An 18,261-nucleotide genomic window follows, 5' to 3' on the forward strand; every position below is an offset into this window, starting at 1 on the left:
TTATCTGATGGGTAATAGTTTAGTTTCTCATATTCTGTGAGTGGCCTTAGTATCCTAGTCAATATTTCCTTTGTAATGGAAAAGCTTCTCCGTTTAAGATAGTCCCATACGTTTATCTTTGCTTCCACTTGTTTGGAGAGTGATGTTTTCTCCGTGAAGATGACTTTATTCTTAATGTCACAGAGTGTTTTACCTTAGTGTTGTCATAAATAACTTAAGATTTGGCCTCTGATATAAAGGGCTTTTAATTCATTTGAATTTTACCTTTGTGCATGGTGTTAGATGGAGGTTTGAGTTCTCTTTTTTGCATGTGGTTGACCAATTTTACCAACACCATTTGTTGAAGTGGCTTTTCTTGCTCTATTTTACATTTCTTGCCCCTTTATCAAAGATGAATTTATTGTAAGTCTGGGAAACATTCTCTGAATACTCAAGTCTATTCCATTGATTTGAGATTCTTTATTCCAATACCATGCAGTTTTAATAACTATTGCTTTGTAGTACAATTTCAAGTTGAGAAAGTGATGTCCCCCATCTACTTTTTCCTAAGGGATTCTCTTTAGAGAAATTACATTAAATCTGTACAATTCTTTGGAGAATATACTATTTTAATGTTAATTCTATCAAATTCATGAGCAGGGTATGTGTCTCCACTTTCTTGTGTACTCTTTTATGTTTTGAAGCAGTGATTTGTAGTTTCCTTTGTATAGGTGCTTCACCTCTGTAGTTAAGTTGACTTCAAGTTATTTGAGTTTGAGAGTACTAATGTGAATGGGATTATTTTTTTAATGTCGTTTCTTCTCTATCATTTGTATATAACAAGGCCATTGATTTTTGCATTTTAATTTTGTGGTTTGCCACATTGCTATTCAAATCTATTGTTTCTAGAAGCTTTTTAGTAGAGTCTTTAGGGTTTTCTGACTATAGTAGCATGTCATCTGCAAACAGTGAGAGCTTGAGTTTTTCCTTTCTTATCTGGATGCCCTTGATATCTTTTTTTTCCTAATAGCTATGGCAAGAACTTTCAGCACTATTTTGAGTAGGGGTGTGAGAGGGCAGCCTTGTCTTGTACCAGATTTTAGAGAAAAGACTTTTATTTTATCTCCATTGAAAATAATATTTGCCATTCATTTGTGGTAGATGGTCTTGACAATATTGGGAAAAGTTCCTTCCATTCCCATCTTGTTGAGAGTTTTTATCATAAATGGGTGTTGGATCTTATCAAATGCTTTCTCGGCATCTATTGCTATGATCATATGGTTTTATTTTTTCTTTATTTAATATTGTATATTATGCTGAATTATTTATGTCTGTTAACCATCCTTGCATTCCTGGAATAAAGCCTACTTGGTCATGATGTATGTCCTTCTCAATGATGCATTGCATCCTATTTGCCAGATTTTTTTGAGGATATTTCCATCTTTTTAAATCAGAGATATTGTTCTGTACCTTTTTTTGCAGCATCTTTGTCTGTTTTGAGCATCATGGTGATATTAGCTTCCTAAAAACTACTTGGGAGTGTTTCTGATTCTTAAATTTCCTGAAAGAACCTGAAAAGTGTTGGTAGTATGTCCTGTTCAAAGGTTTGTAGAATTCGTTAGTGAATCCATGTGGGCCTGGTTTTTTATTTTGGGGAAGACTTTAGATTACAATTTTAATTTCCTCAGTAGTGATGGGTCTGTTTAGGTATGCTAGATCATACTGATTCAATGGTGGAACATTATAACAGTCCAAAAATTCTTCCATTTCTTCCAGGTTCTCATATTTTGTGGCAAAAAGTTTCTCAAACTGATTACCTCTGAATCTCTGTAGTATCTATAGTTACCTCCTCCTTTCCCTTTTAATTTAGTACATTAAATTTTTCTCTCTCCCTTTCTTTGCGAATTTTCCTAGTGGTTTAATAATCTAGTTAATTGGGGCTGAGAGATAGCACAGCAGTAAGGCATTTGCCTTAGATGCAGAAGGACGGTGGTTGGAATCCTAGCGTTCCATTTGGTCCCCCGAGCCTGCCAGGAGGGAAATCTGAGCATAGAGCCAGGAGTAACCTCTGAGCACTGCCAGTGTGACCCAAAAACCAAATCATCTTCATCATCATCATCATCATCATCATCATCATCATCATCTAGTTAATTTTTTCAAAGAACCAACTTTTGCTTTCATTGATATTTCAGATTTTTTTTTTTAATTTTCATTTCATTGATTTCTGCTTTAAGCTTAGTGATTTTTGGGGGGGGGGTTTGAGCCACACCCATTTGACACTCAGGGGTTACTCCTGGCTATGTGCTCAGAAATCGCCCCTGGCTTGGGGGGAACCATATGGGACGCCGGGGGATCGAACCGCGGTCCGTTCCTTGGCTAGCGCTTGCAAGGCAGACACCTTACCTCTAGCGCCACCTTCCCGGCCCCATTAGTGATTTTCTTCTGCCTACCTATTTTTAGTTCCTTTTGTTGATCATTTTCTAATTTTATTAGCTATGTCATTAAGTCATTTATATAGGCCCCTTCTTCCTTCCTGACATGTGCTTGCAAAGCTAAAAAGTTTTCCTCTTACAGTCCAACCTAGGTCAGCAACATGCAAGGCAAATGCCCTACTGCTGCTCCAGTGCTCCAGCCCTCTTAATATCCTCTTAATTCTTATTTGAGATTTGTTCGACTCGGTCCATGCTTTCTTTTATTTCTATGAAGATCCTCCATATTTCTTCTCTAAACTCTTTATCTGAGAATCTAAGTAAATGGCTGGCATTCTCTAGTCATTAGAACTGTCATCTGCATTCTTTATTCAAGGTGTTGGCTTGAATTGCTTTTCTATTGTAGTTTGGTGGTTTTTGGTTTTTTTTTTTTTTTTTTTTTTTTTTTTTTTTTTTTAGTTTGGTGTTTTCTAAGTGTTGTGCTGGAGTTCATTGGCTAGGAAATATTGCGGTTAGGGGACAGTTCACCTTTGAGGAAGTGTCCCTCAGGGAACGATTTGGGCAGTGTGGTTCAAGGTTAAGCTTACAGCAGAGAAGAGGCAGTTCCCAATGTCTCCTGGGTGCCAAAGTACATAACAGAAATCGTGCCTGTACACAACACTTTCAAGTTTGCTATCTGGCACTACAGATTGTCCTTAAGCCCTGCAGCATGAGCCCTGAGTGTAAATCCAGGAGTAGGTCACAATAAGCTCAGTAAGACCTGAGCACTAATAAATGTAGTGCAAAAAATAAAAATAAAAACGAAACAACCAAAAAGCATAGTTTCTGATTTAGTGTATGTTGGAGCATAATACTGAAAATGTCAAAGGTGAATGATGCTAATGTTATCAGCCCAGGGCTTACAGTTGGAGAAACACTAGCTGAAAGGCAAGGGCATTGGGTTTCAAATCAGGAAATTTAGTTTTTCTCAATTTTCTCATTCATCAAAAGGGGACAAATAAGAGAGAGAAAGAAAAATAGTGGAAAAGGAAGTCAAGGTAACTCTTTTCTGTTTACGGCATTTTCTATTAAGATGTATGCAGAAAGCTTGGATGGTGTATAGACTGGGACAAGGGAGCAAAGCATTTTCTAAACATTTTCTAAACAGTCTGAAAGTCATAACTCCTTAATATCTCTGTGCTGTAGGGTACCAAGTTTCATTCAAATCAGTTGACAGGTAAGTGATCTTGGGCATGTCCCTTTTCTCCTTGGAAATCTCTTCTGCTCATGATCTTCATTATGGAAAGGCTGAATAAATATGAATCATGATGCTTTCCCTTTTTTAGGACTTTGAGGTTTTTCTCTCCTTCCTTAGGACTTTGAGAACATAAAGGTCTGGTGTGCCTTTAAAGGGAATGGGAGATAGTATTGTAGCCTTGTCACTGGAAATCAGAAAAGGTTAGGTTAGCATACTGGGTCTACTCCTTATAATTTAGTCACTTTAGATAAGTGACCTGAACCCACATATTACCAACCCCTCATATGGATACAAGAATGCAACTGAACTCCCAGGATAGCAGGGGGAGCTGAATGCTATTAGAAATATGTACACCTGGTATGTTTTAAGCATATGATTAAGACACACTAAATAGTAGTTTATCTATAGTTGAAAAGTTGTGAAACATTGAGTTAGCTACTTGGTAGGCTCTAGAGCCCACATGAATTGGGCCAGGACCAAAGAGTCACTAACATATTAAAAGAATAACCCAAGTCACAGAGAAACAAAAATCAGAAATCAAAACATACTATCTTTCCCTACAAAAAAAAATCTTTTCTGGTAGCAGTAAGTGACACCTAGCTGCTATGGAACATGGGAGAAAATGAACTGACAGTTCATGGGACACAGTGTCCAGTAAATCAGTCCTCAGCTCTTCTAAAGCAGCAAGGTCTGCTGTTGTGTTAAATCCCTGTATCCTAGAAGTGGAAGAAAATGCAGAGGGGACCAAAGGGAGGAGGGAGAGAGCCAAAGCGCCTTTGCAATTATCTCCCCAAGACTGTTTAGAATGTAATGTTCCTCTCCGCCCCTTTCCTTTTCAGGTTGTAATTTTCTTCACAGAAAGAACACAATAGAGAACATATTCCAGACTGCTGGGAGAGCCGGCTACTAACTGCAGCAACCTAGACATAGTCACCGAGAAGGAAAGAAAACAGGGTGTTTTTATTTTTTTTTTTCCCTGCAGAGAGATTTCAGAGATTGAAGCTAAGAAACCCAGTTCTATTTGAACATTGCATTCCCCACCCACTTAGTGATTTTGGCATGATCTGTTCTGGATGTTCAGCCAATTTTAATAGCTGTTCTTACAGCGGGGTGCAGACTGTACCAAGGGATTCACCTCTTCTCCACCTCAGAAGATGAAAGAACCATCCTGTGTTATAACGTTTTCTCTAGGTATATTGTTACCTGGTTTTTAAATTCTCTGCATGTCCTTCTTACATCTCTCCAAAGAGGGAGGAAGAGACATATGGCTCAGGTTCCTAGTGACCGGGTTGGCAGGTGTTTGGTGTTGTCAGCGTGGGATAGGGTCCTCTCACATCCCCTTCATCTCTTCTATTCCTTTTCCTTTCGTGTTTTTCCCTTCTTCTCTGTTACTAGCAGAGTTTCAGGTCTTTCCAACTTAATCTCAAAATTAGCATCAAAACCCCAAGTTGGCTTCAAGAAAGGTATAATTTCTTTTAGAAAAGCAGTTTTAGAAAAACTGGACACACACAATAGTACTGTTGGTAAGGAATTTGCCTTGCGTGCAACTGATTGAGGTCAAATCCGAGGCATCCCATATTGTCCTATGAACCCCTAGGAGAAATTCCTGAGTAGAGAGCCAGGAGTAAAGCCTAAACACACCAGGTATGGCATAAAAACAAATCAAACCAAAACAACCAAAATACCCCTATCAAATGATATAAAATCTAAGGACTCCTTCCTTCCTTCCTTCCTTCCTCCCTTCCTTCCTTCCTTCCTTCCTTCCATCTTTCCTTCCTTCCATCTTTCCTTCCTTCCTTCCATCTTTCCTTCCTTCCTTCTTTTCTTCCTTCCTTCCTTCCTTCCTTCCTTCCTTCCTTCCATCTTTCCTTCCTTCCTTCCTTCTTTTCTTCCTTCCTTCCTTCCTTCCTTCCTTCCTTCCTTCCTTCCTTCCTTCCTTCCTTCCTTCCTTCTTTCCTTCCTTCCTTCCTTCTTTCCTTCCTTCCTTCCTTCCTCCATTCCTTCCTCCCTCCCTCCTTCCCTCCCTCCCTCCCTCCCTTCCTCCCTCCCTCCCTTCCTCCCTTCCTCCCTCCCTCCCTCCCTTCCTCCCTTCCTCCCTCCCCTCCCTTCCTTCCTTCCTTCCTTCCATCTTTCTTTCCTTCCTTCCTTCTTTTCTTCCTTCCTTCCTTCCTTCCTTCCTTCTTTTCTTCCTTTCTTTCTTCCTTCCTTCCTTCCTTCCTCCCTCCCTCCCTTCCTCCCTCCCTCCCTCCCTTCCTCCCTCCCTCTCTCCCTCCCTTCCTCCCTCCCTCCCTCCCTTCCTCCCTCCCTCTCTCCCTCCCTTCCTCCCTTCCTCCCTCCCCTCCCTCCCTCCTTCCCTCCCTTCCTTCCTTCCTTCCTTCCTTCCTTCCTTCCTTCCTTCCTTCCTTCCTTCCTTCCTCCCTCCCTTCCTCCCTCCCTCCCTCCCTTCCTCCCTCCCTCCCTCCCTCCCTCCCTCCCTTTCTCCCTTCCTCCCTCCCCTCCCTCCCTCCCTTCCTCCCTTCCTCCCTCCCTCCCTCCCTTCCTCCCTCCCTCCCTCCCTCCCTCCCTTCCTTCCTTCCTTCCTTCCTTCCTTCCTTCCTTCCTTCCTTCCTTCCTTCCTTCCTTCCTTCCTTCCTTCCTTCCTTCCTTCCTTCCTCTTTGCATTCATATTGGTGGAATAGGTTACATAGTATCATAATAATATTCAGAGTCAATAGAGATGAGGGCCAGGTTTGGTAGAAAGTTTGCCACAAATAGTGAAATATTGCAGTTAAGTTAGAGAAGGAACTACTAAAATAATGATAGTTGTAACTGATCACTCTGGGCAATGACTGGTTGTTGAACAGAAATATAGTAACATGCATGGTACCCCTTTATTAACAACAGTGAAAACTACAGTATCTAAAAGGAGAGAGGAGTGGAGAGAGAGAGAAGTAAAATGTTTACTTCAGAGGCAGGTGAGAATGGGGAAAGGGGAAACTGGGGAAATCGCTGGTGGAAAATGTTCATGAGTGGTGTCCATGGTAAGAATGAAATGAAATGCAATCATAAACAACTTGGTATTCAAATGGTCAAATTGTTTAAACTAAAAGGCAAAAATAAAAAAAAAAGTCTCATAGTGGTCCCATGAAAGTTTTATGTTATTTCACTAAATATTTGTTTTTCTTTGGATCTCATTGTCACTGGGAGCAAAACAGTGATCTCATCTAAGACTTTTTAGACCAGCCAGTCCTCTAGCTAATCCTAGCTGCTCAATGATAAATTTATAAGTTCAGTGTAGGGGTAGAGCTTAAGCCTAGCATTTATCTGAACCATTCAAGTAGCTTGCAGGATCAACCCAAATAGACTATCTTTGTTGCCATTGCCATTTACTATCATGGCTGTATGTCAGAAAGGCTCACTGTAGAGAAACTTGATGACCAATGAAATATAATTTTTGTCCTTAGTTGAGTCATATAGAATGAGATTAATATGAAATATAGAACAATGTCTATGTTATAATAAAAATGCTAGATATATGAAAATGGTTTGCTTATATTAATTATGATATTTTGTGCTTATGTTAAGAAATTCAGAACTTGGTCATTCTTAAGCTTTTGTTTAAGAGACAAATTGTGAAGCAGCTTAGAAATGGAAAGATACAGTGCCAGAGAGATAGCACAGCTGTGTTTGCCTTGCAAGCAGCCAACCCAGGACCTAAGGTGTTTGGTTCGAATCCCAGCGTCCCATATGGTCCCCCATGCCTACCAGGAGCTATTTCTGAGCAGATAGCCAGGAGTAACCCCTGAGCATCTCCTGGGGTGGCCCCAAAACAAACAAACAAACAAACAAAAGAAATGGAAAGATACTATCTTTTCAATTTCCAACTCAAACTTCAAATCAGTTTTGCTTGTTTGTTTTGGGGCCATACCAGGTAAAGTTCGGGGCTTTCCTCTGACTCTTTGCTCAGGGGACCAGCTCTATGAAACTGGGGTTTGAACACATATTGGCCAAGAACAAGACTTATCTGCTGTACTCTCTACTACTCCAATATGTCGACTAAATTTTTTTTTGGTTTTTTTTTTTTTTTTTTTTTGGTTTTTGGGCCACACCTGGCGATGCTCAGGGGTTACTCCTGGCTGTCTGCTCAGAAATAGCTCCTGGCAGGCACGGGGGACCATATGGGACACCGGGATTCCAACCAACCACCTTAGGTTCTGGATCAGCTGCTTGCAAGGCAAGCACCGCTGTGCTATCTCTCCGGGCCCATGTTGACTAAATTTTAGCTTTTTGAAATAAATTGTTTGATCACAAACATTGCTATATTTCCCATATTAACCTAATTCTATATGTTTATGATCCAACCAATGGCAAGAATTATATTTTGTCATTATGAATCTCTGCATTTAGCCATTTCTGGCACACAACACAAGGCATTAAATGGCAATGGCAACAAGTGTATTTTATTTTATACAATTTGTTTCAAAGAGCCTATTTAGGATTGTACCCCAGCATTTAGCAGGTAAATAAGTAGTCCTGACAATTAGATCTATTATTTGGAGTTTTTTTTAACTAGAACATATTTTGGCATTACTTTTATTTCTGCTTTGCAACATAATATAAATTGTAAGTGTCATAATTAAAAGTCAACATTTACTTACTACATTGAATTTTATGGCAAAAAATACACATTTATTCTTTACCATACACAATGCATAGTATACTTTTGCTTTATTTATATACCCTTGTACTTTTTTTTTTTTTTTTTTTTGGTTTTTGGGCCACACCCGGTGACGCTCAGGGGTTACTCCTGGCTATGCGCTCAGAAGTCGCTCCTGGCTTCTTGGGGGACCATATGGGACGCCGGGGGATCGAACCGAGGTCCGTCTCCTAGGCTAGCGCAGGTAAGGCAGGCACCTTACCTCGAGCGCCACCGCCCGGCCCCCTTGTACTTTTTTTTTAATTTTAATTTTAATTTTTTTGGTTTTTGGGCCACACCCAGCACTGTCTGCTCAGAAATAGCTCCTGGCAGGCACGGGGGACCATATGGGACACCGGGATTTGAACCAACCACCTTTGGTCCTGGATCGGCTGCTTGCAAGGCAAACGCCTCTGTACTATCTCTCCAGGCTCACCCTTGTACTTTTTAATAGGTTTTATAGCCTAAATTTAATTTTTGTTTAATGTAGCTCTTCTGTTTTTGTGTTTTTTAAAACTATACAACACATATATTAATGAAATAACATACTGTCAGTATTTATTCCCTTATTTTGTTAAGCATTGTACTCTCCATGTAGGACTTTGTCTACTTAGTCACTGATTATTCATTAATAACACAATATTCCATTGTGCATTGTACGTATTATGTATAATGTTCTAGGGGGTATATATCTATGTATGTATTCCTGTCACATCTTTATCCACTTGCCAATTTATAGACACTTAGATTATTTTACAGTTTTCGTTATGGTAAATAAAACTTCACAAAACAAGGAGGTAAATATGTCTCTAAAAATGTCATTTCTAAAAGGCACTAATGTACTTAATTTTTCACAATGATAAGATTTATATGCTGCAGATGTAGATTCTGGGGTCCAGAGAGGTTATGAAATCTTCAAAACATTACACTGGGTGTGGACTAGCACCAGAAGTGCTCAAATAGCTTTAGGGGGCCTAAAGCCCCATATAACTCTTTTTTTATCCATACAATTTTTGGTCAGTCATGTTGCAAGGGTCCAATGATGTGATGCTGTTCAGGGCCTGTAATACTGAGGATGACTTAGGCCCCCCCTGACAGTTTTATTGGTGCTTCAGGGTCTTTAACATAACATCCAGCAATGTTTAGGTAAAGATGTGGCTTCAGAAAAATCAAACCAGGGTTGACTACATGCAAGGCGTGTGCTTTAACCACTCTACCATATTTCTGGCCCCTAAATTTTCTATTTATATATTACCATTTTCTCCATTCACTGGTAAGACTCTTCCTTGAATATCACCTACGTCAAGCATTTACCAAGAACTTGCAAATCTCTATCATGGGAATTGTTTTGTGATGATTGAAAGACTTCAGTGAAACAAGAGAAGAGAGTCACAGACCAAGAGTTGGATTCATGCATTTTCAGACTAGTTAAGAGTCACAGAGTTTATGGAGTCTCGGTGGAATAGATTCACATTTGGGTACAAAATGACAGAGTACACAAACATTTCTAGATTGAAGAGTTGTGCATGTCTTCCTGCTTTCACCGGCTGTACTTGCTTCTGATTTAATTATATGATCAGGGTACAGATGCCTCTAGAATTACAGGTCAGAGATTGCTTCTGAGCAAGGGTTATTGGTTAGATGACACTCAGCTCATGGAATGCAGGGAAAATATGTTGCTTTGTCTCTAAGCAGTTATATTTGAGCCAGGTGAGCCAAGAGTCATTCATTAATTTATTCAAAAATATTTATCAATTACTCTTCAGTAGAAATTCCACATATTTGTTCATCTGAATGTGGCCAAAATACTCCATACACTTGGACAGAATGATTCATCTAGGGGTTAGTTAAATCTGAGCTTAACAGGAGTTCATTATACAGAATTTACAAAAGACCAGGAGAACGTGTCTCTCGGATTGTGAATTGAAAGATAATTGAAAGACTGATTTTGCTAGCGGACATTTTACCTACCATCCATCTAAAAAGAAGCTAACACAAACAGAAGACAAAGCTGCAATATGGAAAATGAAAAAATCTTGAGCATCTTGATTCTGCCATGCTGGAGTCCATAGACTTTATAGATTTATTAATTATAATTCATAAAACTTCACTATTTTTGTCACTAGAGGTGGTGAACATGAAAGTGATGGTTTATTTTTGTACCTTGGCTTTTTTTTTAAATATATCTTCCATTTTTTAAGTTATAAAGTCTAGAGGAGGCAGAGTAGATATAGAGCAAAGTTAGAATCAAAGAGTTATGATTTTGACTTTTTAGTGCTGTTATTTAGCTCTTTAAATTCAAATTATGGATTACTATTATCTATTACATGATTTTGGAAAATAGTAAATTGTTTTCCCACATCTCAGTGAACTCTAATGTAGTATGAATTTGAAAATTTGTAATTTCACTGACCTTGTATAAGTAGGGACTACCAACAAGATCTCCTTCCAGGAGTTATGAAAATCAAATCAAGTAGTAGAAATGAAAGTAGTTAGTAAGTTGTATAAAGCTCATATCACAAAATTATACAGGGAGACTGACTATCTTAGCTCTCACTGAGATTTCATGTACTTAATGAAATATCAAGAGCTCAACAGTTATATGGTGAAGGCTCAACATGATTGTTGTAAGAATAAAATATTTTGTAGCAAATTTTTAATAGAATCTATCACCAAAGAAGATTGGGCTTCTTCATCTAGAGGTTCCCTGGGGATTCTTGAATCTCACCTGTATCACTCAACTGCTGCCACATCACAAGCACTTAAGTTGCCTCACCAGAACATTTATGCTAGAAAGAACTAATCAGCCAACTGTTTATTATTTTTTAATATCTAAATGTGAGCTGGACAGTTTTGCTAAACTGGGCTGTTAAAAAGTCTAGCTGTAGATAGAATAGCTATACAAAGGATGAAAACTGAGGCATACTGCAATCAATCTGTCAAGTGACCTTTGAACTAAAGTGAGACGTTCATTGAATGCTATGAGCTCAGAAAAGAAAAAAAAACGTGAATTTTCTCCTCTTCTCTCTTTATTCCCTTTTGTTTTCACCCCTCACACTACCTGCACAGTGGCTGTCATGAACTCTGCTGCCTAAGACAATTATGGTAGCTCCAAGGTATCTGCTTGCTGTCAAACCAATTTGACAAAGTCTTGTTTAGTGTTTTCGATTGCCCCAGTGCTATGCTAAGTTCAAAAGAAATATGTGTTTTAAGAATACAGTCATTTTGTATTTTTATGTTCTTAGAGTATATTCCTAAGAGTGTATAGCTGGGTCGTATGGAAGGTCGATTTCCAGTTTTTGGAGGAATCTCCATATTGCTTTCCATAAGGTTGAACTAGATGGCATTCCTACCAGCAGATGATAAGAGTTCCTTTCTCTCCAGATCCCTGCCAACACTGCTTGTTCTCATTCTTAGTGATGTGTGCCAATTTCTGGGGTGTGAGGTGGTACCTCATAGTTGTTTTGATTTGCATCTCCCTGATGATTAGTGATGTGGAGCACTTTTTCATGTGTCTTTTGGCCATTTGTATTTCTTCTTTGTCTAAGTGTCTGTCCATTTCTTCTCCCCATTTTTTGATGGGATTAGATGTTTTTTTCTTGTAAATTTCTGTCAGTGCCTTGTATATTTTGGAGATTAGCTCCTTGTCTGATGGGTATTGGGTGAATAGTTTCTCCCACTCAGTGGGGGGCTCTTGTATCCTGGGCGCTATTTCTTTTGAGGTGCAGAAGCTTCTCAGTTTAATATATTCCCATCTGTTAATCTCTGCTTTCACTTGCTTGGAGAGTGCAATTTCCTCTTTGAAGATGCCTTTAGTCTCAATGTCCTGGAATGTTTTACCTACGTGTTGTTCTATATATCTTATGGTTTCGGTCTGATATTGAGGTCTTTCATCCATTTGGATTTAACCTTCATAAATGATACTAGCTGGGGGTCTATATTCATTGCAGCACTATTTACCATAGCAAGATTCTGGAAACAGTCAAGATACCCTTCAACAGATGAATGGCTAAAGAAACAGTGGTACATATACACAATGGAATATTATGCAGCTGTCAGGAGAGATGAAGTCATGAAATTTTCCTATACATGGATGTACATGGAATCTATTATGCTGAGTGAAATAAGTCAGAGAGAGAGAGAGAGAAAGACGCAGAATGGTCTCATTCATCTATGGGTTTTAAGAAAAATGAAAGAACATTCTTGCAATAATAACTTTCAGACACGAAAGAGAAAAGAGCTGGAAGTTACAGCTAACCTCATGAAGCTCACCGCAAACAGGGATGAGTTTAGTTAGAGAAATAACTACGTTTTAAACTATCCTAATAATGAGAATGTACGAGGGAAATAGAAAGCCTGTCTAGATTACAGGTGGGTGTCGGGTGGGGAGGAGGGAGATTTGGGACATTGGTGATAGGAATGTTGCACTGGTGATGGGTGATGTTCTTTATATGACTGAAACCCAAACACAATCATGTATGTAATAAAGTTGTAATTAAAAAAAAAAGAAAAAAAAAAGAATACAGTCATTTGTTCCTGGAACTAGTAGAGGATACAAGCATATTCTACCTATAAATTAAACTAATAAGTGTTTACATTATCTGTCAGACTTTTCTATTTTATCATGAACGTCTTATTAATAAAATGATGAATGTTGTCTAGAAAGCCATAACCCATTTCTTAGCTAGATTCAGATATCATAAATTGTTACCACTGTTTCATTCTAGGCTCCTCTTCCTTTGCTTTGAGGAGAGAAACTTCTACTACATCAGAATCTTTAGTGTTCTCTGCTTTTTCCCTAAATAACACTGTATAAAACATTTGCCCTGTAAATAATTTTTGTAATAATAATATAAATAATATATCTTATATATAATATCTTACCTCTGCCTGTAAGATCTTGTTCAATTTTTAGCATCTCCACAAAGCCTCCCCTTTCTAATCTAGTTAGGATAAGTGTCCTTCCCCTTTCTGTCTTCTTAATTATTATTATTTACTGCGCTATTATATATATATATATATATATATATATATATATATATATATATATATTGGGTTTTGACCATACATGACTGTGCTCAAAGTTTATCATGGAGTCTGCTTAAATATTACTCCTGGCAGGACTCATGGAATCATGTGTGATGCCCGGGATTTGACACAGATTTGTCATAGGCAAATATTACATATTATCTCTTTGGTCCCTGCTATTATATTCTTATATACATATTGAATTCCAGGCCTCAGTCTTTTTTATATAATCATGTAGAATGTCTGCCTCATGGCAGATATAGTGCCATTGAACTAACTTGTTTTCTTTCTATCTTATTCCATTTACTATTAAGTCCTGTCAGGGCTAGTGGAAGTTATACTCACTTTCCAGGGACTCTGTAAGCTGTACTTTAGTTGGGCCAAAGCCACTGAAATGGCATGAGCTAAAGGCCTATAAAAAGCTTTGTTCTGCAATAGGGGGATTAGTTACTAATTGTAATTCTGCCTCTAGTGACTTTGCTGAGATTTGAACTCACATTGCCTTGCTGACCTTATTTTTCAGGTGTCTAGCTGTTTAAAAAAAAAAAGTACAACAGCCTCTGATTTATTATAAAACTATAAACAGTCCTGAAATATCAATATCTCAATTACAGTAATGTAGCAGGTTTAGATAAGGAAACATATTTGTTCAAAATATAAAGTTTTAGAGGAGTGATTTTGTAATTTCAGATCAAATACTAATCTATGCAGATTATGGTGTTTTAACTTCAGGGTTTCTGAATTCTTAGTTCTGGGCAAGGCCTAGTGTTATGTATATTTATGAATCTCTCTTAGAGATTTTGCAGTTGGTTTACTGCAAAATGGTTAAAATTTCTCTGAAAGAAATATATGGAAGAATTGTAAGACCCAGACAATGAAGAATGGGTTGTAGTTGGATAACTGAATAACACTGATATATCATATCTGAAGGACCAGGGAAGTCTTCAAACACCTCTCCTTTCACAACACATTACTTTTGGGTTCATAACATTCATATGTTGCCTTCCAAATAATGTCAAAACACACCCTCCTGCTCCCAGATCATTCCCAACCCAGGTCAATTGCATCACAATGACTTCCCTTCGTCAGGTGACATACAGTTTCATCTCCATTATTGTTATTTTTGTTCACTTTGTCTCTCGTCATCTTGTGAATTAAAATTCAATAGTGTCATGGCTGAAGACATAGTACAAAATGTAGGGTGCTTGCCTTACTCATGGGCAATGTGAATTCAATACTGGGAACCCCAAGCTCTTCCAGGACTAATTGCTATGAACAGAACCAGGAATGATATCTGAGCACTGCTAAACGTGTCCTCCAAATAACAATAACAAAAAAAAATTACCAGCATTGAATTGCATGTCAGCCATATCTTAGGCACTGCCCCTTACATTAATCTGCAGATCAGTCATGGGATGAAAGTGTTATGTAAGGAGGAGTTTCTGTAATTTATTCAAGGACATGCAATGAGTAAGCAGGATTCAAGTTGGAGGGATAGATTTAAGTGCTTCTGTTCACGTATGTAATAACTATGCTGCTTATGCAATGCCTATTGAAGTAATTTTCTTTCTTACAGACTAGTCAAGTACTGCTTTATGAATTAGTTCTTAAATCTCAGATCTCATTTCTATCAGATGAATATATGGCAAAATAAAAAACAACAACAACAATAATAGTAAGGTTTCTGTTGTATTGTGCTAGGTGGTTGGTACAGTGTAGTTTAGAGGTTCCTAGTTTTGGGGACCCTTTTTTACTTGGTGCCCTTTGTCCCTGGAAATCTACCTTCTTTGAGTGAGAAAGAGAACCCCATAACTGTATTGAAGGATACTTCCTTTGTTGCTCTTAAATATGCTGCTCTACGTAATGAATTGATCTCATTGTCTGGATTATATTTGTCTGAACAATCATACCAAGTCTCCTCAGGTCAGAGAAGAAAATCATGTGGCTTTTGAAGAATGATAAACTGTCTGGCATCAAGACACGTTTTTTTCTCTTTTTATTTTCTCTTCTTTTTTATAGGTATCATTCATGGATAAAAGCTATTAGTAATCATTTTTTCCTTCTGGATTTTTTTAAAAAAAAATCTCTTCTTCAAAGTAGCCAAAGTCATGGAAACAGAATGTGGCAGCCTCTTGAATGAGAGGCTCATTTTCCCCCAGGAGGAAAAAGAAAGGACCAGCAAGATAAATGCGGGCGGGGGCTGTTTTGTCATGGGGTGCAGAGAACACATTTTCCTAGCACCTAATCAATCAGGTCACTGTATTGAAGTCTCTCTGCTATCACCTGGGAATGACTTTCCTTTCTGTGTCACTAAGTAGGGATTCTCATCTGCTTGGATGACCCTAAAGTGTGATGCTTTTGCAGCGGGAATTTCCTCACAATTAAGAGTAGATTTATTTGTTCCTTTTTTTTCCTTTGCAGTGATTAATTGATATGAGTTTATTCTGGAGTTTCCCCCCCCTAAAATTAAGTCATAGCTTGTGATTTTAGATTTACTTGGTTGGACATGTGAACAAGCAGTTAGTTACCTGTGGTCTCTCAGAGAGAGTGACCATGAATAGAATGGGTCAGTAGGAGCTGGAAGCTACCTTGGGCAGTCATCACTATGATAAGAAATAAGAGATAGGCTTTGAGGTCATGCTTGTAATAATTTAGTTATTCAGTTTTTCAAACCAAAAATGAGGGTTATCATAGCCACCTAATAAGGTGGCAAGAATGAAAGATAGCTTTTATTTCCTTTTATTTTATTATTTTTTCTGAAACAAACACACATATTTTTTATTTATGGATTATCAGTTTACAACAATTCCATGAAAAACGAAAACCAGTTTGCTGTACTCAAGTTAGGTGGCATAACACTATTTTAGTTAAGCTGAAAGTCTCAGAACTTGTACACGTGTATGAATGTAATGCAAATACTAATGATATAAAGCATTCACAGTTACAGGTTAGTTGCTATTTCTTTTCTTTCTTTTTTTTTTTTTGAAATATGGAACACTTCACGAATTTGTGTGTCATCCTTGTGCAGGGATCATGCTAATCTTCTTAGTATTGTTCCAATTTTAGTATATGTGCTGCCGAAGCGAGCACTAGTTGCTCTTTCTAATAGTAACCCCCAAGAGAAATGGTTTATGAAAAAAGCAATAGCGTCCAACATTTTAATTGGTCAGTGAATTCTATATATTTATTATACAATATAAAAAAGAACAAAAGATAAGGCTGACAGAGGTATTTAGCAGTTAGTTGTAAGAATAAAACTTATTTTATTTTACTTAATTATTTGGTTTATGAACCACACCCATCAGTGTTCAGGGCTTATTCCTAGCTCTGTACTCAGGAGTCCGACCTGGTCGACTTAAGGATCATGTCTGTTTCCAGGGATAGAACCCATGCATGCAAGCAAGTGCCCTACTACCTCTCTGTCCAAGAGAAAAAGAAATAGGTAAGTAAAATGTCTAATGCATATTGATATGAGTTAAGTAACCCTAAAGAGCAAAAACCAGATTAACAATGGTATTCATAGTAGCGTACAATAAGACAGATATCCTTGATTTTAATTCTGCCAAAAATTTTTTTTTAATTTTTTTATTTAAACAACTTTATTACGTACATGATTGTGTTTGGGTTTTAGTCATGTAAAGAACACCACCCATCACCAGTGCAACATTCCCATCACCAATGTCCCAAATCTCCCTCCTCCCCACCCAAACCTCTCCTGTACTCTAGACAGGCTTTCTATTTCCCTCGTACAATCTCATTATTAGAATAGTTCAAAATGTAGTTATTTCTCTAACTAAACTCATCCCTGTTTGTGGTGAGCTTCATGAGGTGAGCTGTAACTTCCAGCTCTTTTCTCTCTTCTGTCTGAACGTTATTATTGCAAGAATGTCTTTCATTTTTCTTAAAACCCATAGATGAGTGAGACCATTCTGCATCTCTCTCTCTCTCTCTCTCTCTCTCTCTGACTTATTTCACTCAGCATAATAGGTTCCATGTACATCCATGTATAGGAAAATTTCATGACTTCATCTTTCCTGACAGCTGCATAATATTCCATTGTGTATATGTACCACAGTTTCTTTAGCCATTCATCTGTTGAAGGGTATCTTGGCTGTTTTCAGAATCTTGCTATGGTAAATAGTGCTGCCAAAATTTACTTATCAAGAGCATCATGTTTTAGGGTACTAGGTCATCTTCTGGCACTTAGAAAGAATTCATAGTGAACCATTACCATTGCGTATAGAACACTTTTGTACCCTGAGATAGCAGGAGTTCAAATAACTTAAGGACTCGTATGAGGTACTAGAGTTAGAATTCATAAATAAACATCCTGATATGTGTTCAAATTTTGCCTTTTTTTTTTTTACTGCCTGACAGCTTTTATTTTAAGAAAAGACCTTGCCCAGCTACATCATGCTAGACAAAGGCTCTGCTAGAGCTGAGTTATCAAGAGACCAGACACAAATGGATTATTGAATATAACTAATCAAATAAAAATAAACTAAAGGACTAAACATGATCACAATTGGAGAATGGAATTATTGCTTGCCAGAAGTTAGGTTCTCACCTGCTGCTTAAGAGAGTACTTGACTGCCTCTCTGCCTTCCAGTTAGACAAATAGGTCATTATGACTAATCAAGAGATGGGGGTCTGGTAATGTCAGCCTTCCCCTGGGCCTTTAGACCCATTATCACATATTCTTGACCTTCACTCCCTAATGTGGCGGATCTCAGTTCAGGAGTGACTCAGCAAGGATAAGACTTTGCATCTTCTTTAGAAGTGTCTGATGTTTCTAAGGAAATATCCTTATGGCAGTTAGGCACATGAAATCAGATTAAATTATGTATCATTGACTCTTTAGGCACAGGATAGAAACACAATGAATTTATTTTCTTAAAGAAAAACAGTGAAAA

The 18,261-nt window shown here is 37.9% G+C and overlaps 1 non-coding gene across 1 annotated transcript; it reads right to left on the reverse strand.

Moving 5' to 3' along the window:
• Positions 1 to 16,331: 16,331 nt before the first annotated feature.
• LOC125997683 (U6 spliceosomal RNA) lies at positions 16,332 to 16,438 on the reverse strand. The gene has a single exon (XR_007491721.1). It is a non-coding gene; the product is annotated as a U6 spliceosomal RNA (small nuclear RNA).
• Between the last annotated feature and the right edge of the window lie 1,823 nt (positions 16,439 to 18,261).

This window comes from Suncus etruscus, chromosome 19 (genome assembly GCF_024139225.1).
Source record: "Suncus etruscus isolate mSunEtr1 chromosome 19, mSunEtr1.pri.cur, whole genome shotgun sequence".
Classification (NCBI taxonomy): Eukaryota; Metazoa; Chordata; class Mammalia; order Eulipotyphla; family Soricidae; genus Suncus; species Suncus etruscus.